Raw genomic sequence first — 3,004 nt, forward strand, 5'->3', positions numbered from 1 at the left:
AATTTTATTTATTTATTTTCTAAAAGTATTAACAAAACAATGATGAATAATAATATATTATTTTTAAAAGTTAATAAACCCAAACTAGTTTGTCAACTAGTAGACAAGCTAGCCTTAGTGCAAGTTTAGAAAACGAACATAGACTAAAATGGACTTACACACTAAAATTGACTAGAAAATATGTTTAAAATAATACTCTCTTGACAAACAACAGAGTAATTCAAGAGATTTTTCTAAGATATTAAATATTATAAATTCAATTATCATTACAAAATAATATAAATAAATAAGAGAAAGTCTTGTTAATTTACACTAAAAATAAATAAATAAATAAAAATACAAAATAGTGAGCATAAATCTGATATTTTCATTATTAGTAGTAAAAATGTTATGTGGTTCTCTATTGGCCAACCGTAGTAGGCGTTAATTATATTAATTAACTAATAGCATATTTGACATGCCTTGATTCAAAACACCACATATTTTTATTTCTCTAATACAAATAAATAAAAAAAACAATAAAACAAGGCTTGGAATTTCTAGAACTTTATTCAATTGTTTGTTTATTTATATAAGCAAGGCAAGATAAGTCATTACTCGACATAAGAGAGTAATGGAGAATATTGAGTTGGTTTTCATCCCTTTCTTTGGAGTAGGCCATTTGATATCCATGGTTGAGATGGGAAATCTTCTTCTATCTCGATACCCAAATCTATCAACCACTTTCATCGTCATCAAGATGAAGGGCGGTCTCACCGTCGACCTTCCCTCTATAATCACCTCCCTGTGTTCCGACGATAGCTACGACTCCACCCGTATTCGCTTCCTCGAAATCAGTAACGAAGACCAAGATTCGGTGGCGGATCCTCGTGCCATCCTCAATTTCTTGGATCTCCATAAGCCTATTGTCAAGGAAACCGTCCAACGCGAAATTATAAGCCGTTCCGGTTCAGGTCGGCTCGGAGGGTTCATCTTGGACATGTTCTGCTTTGGAATGGTAGACGTGGCGAAAGAGTTTAATGTTCATCATCGGTCTCATGTGGCATTTGCAGACCCTTCAAGATGAGCATCACCAGAATGTGGTCGATTTTGATGGCACCGACGTGGAACTAGATGTGCCGGTTTTCAAGAACCGTTATCCGGCTAAAGTCATTCCGCCGCTCGCTATGGATAAGGAAGGCGGCTCAATGATTATTCACCAACTAGCTAAGATGTTAAGAGAGGTAGTTTTAATTAAAATGAAAATTTCTATATATAATTAATATATACTGAATTATTGAGATAGAGAAACGATAAATAGGGTGAATTTGGGAGAGTGAATACTAATTTTATTCGTTGAAAAATTAACAAATTTTTTCTTTTTTCGCACTTTACCTATTTTCTAACCAGTGAAGTCATTCACTGTCCCATTCACTCTCCCAAATTTACTGTCATTCTATTGAGATATTTCCGATTACAGGTGGACGGTATTGCAGTTAATACTTTCGTGGAGCTAGAATCACACGCCATCAGAATCTTATCCAATGACGATAAGAATCCACCGATTTTCCCAGTGGGTCCGATCCTGAAGCTAAAGAAAGAAAGCGATACCGACATTAAACGATGGTTAGACGGTCAACCTACGTCGTCAGTTATTTTTCTTTGTTTTGGGAGCATGGGATCCTTCACGGAGGCACAAGTGAAAGAGATCGCCTACGCGCTAGAGAACATAGGAAACCGATTTATCTGGTCGCTTAGGCGGCCGACGTCTACCGACAAGAAGATGTCGTGGGTAACGAGCGATTACGAAGACCCGGGTCAGGTCTTGCCGGAAGGTTTCTGTTACGACTTGTTTCGTAAGGTGTGTTTTGGGTTCAAGAATCACGTTCTTGATCTATAAGACCGGTGAAATTCTACAATCAAAGGGCAGCGGAAGGTTTTTAATAGAATATTTGGGGGGAGGGAATAGAAGAATCAAGGGTGCGAAGAGAAATACTGTTGGTCTATACCAAACAGTCCATAGTAAATAATAATAGATGAATATGACAGAAGTTCATATCTTCATTATTCTATTCATGGGTCCTTGGGGAAGAAAGCTCAGCCTTATATAGGTGATGTCTTGCCCCATAATATTCGGTTACAACAACTTTAAAAGAATAACAGAATTCGGTTTGTAAAATAGAAAAAGAAAGCAAAACAAAATAATAAAACAACAAAACAGAAATCTGGCTCATGTGCACACTAGGACCGAGACCGGGTGCCGAGAAAGGTTGCTGAAATTTATTTTAGGACCGAGGCCTTGATTTTAGACCCTAACAGTTTCCTAGAACGAACGGCCGAGATTGGAAGAGTGATCGGTTGGGCCCCGCAGGTGGAGGTATTGTCTCACGAGGCGGTTGGGGGTTTCGTGTCTCATTGCGGTTGGAACTCGACGCTGGAAGCAGTGTGGTGCGGAGTACCAACGGCGACTTGGCCGATTCAGGCGGAGCAGAATATGAATGCTTTTTTTATGGTGAAGGAGGTGGGATTGTCTGTGGATGTTAAGATGGATTATAGGCAAGGCCGGTTGAATAGATTTGGAGAAGATACGATTGTGCCGGCGGTGGTAATTGAAAGCGCGATAAGGCGGTTGATGGATAGGAGTAGTGAGGAGTGTTTGGAGATGAGGAAGAGGATGAAAGAGATGAGTGAGAAAAGTAGGAAAGCTGTGGTGGAAGGCGGTTCGTCTTACATTGCGGTTGGCCGTTTTGTAGATGACATTATTAAGAAAACATTCAATACAATCAAATAAAATAAAATAAAATAAAATACTTTATAAATCTTACTATTTTAATATCATTAATTCCTTTCGCCTTCTCCTCTTCTTATTTTTGTCTTGAGCTATCCCTTCATATTTTGGAAAAAAAATTGTATTTTATTAATAAGTTTTGAAAGATTTTGAAAATATTTATTAAGTTGTAAAATTTTATTTATATATATATATCCTATATACAGGATTAGGTACTTTTTCCAATATTTCCATTAG

At 37.3% G+C, this 3,004-nt stretch overlaps 1 pseudogene; it reads left to right on the plus strand.

Annotated features, from left to right (window-relative positions):
• Positions 1 to 579: 579 nt before the first annotated feature.
• Positions 580 to 2,779, plus strand: LOC124913748 (annotated as a pseudogene).
• Positions 2,780 to 3,004: the final 225 nt, after the last annotated feature.

This window comes from Impatiens glandulifera, chromosome 9 (genome assembly GCF_907164915.1).
Source record: "Impatiens glandulifera chromosome 9, dImpGla2.1, whole genome shotgun sequence".
Classification (NCBI taxonomy): Eukaryota; Viridiplantae; Streptophyta; class Magnoliopsida; order Ericales; family Balsaminaceae; genus Impatiens; species Impatiens glandulifera.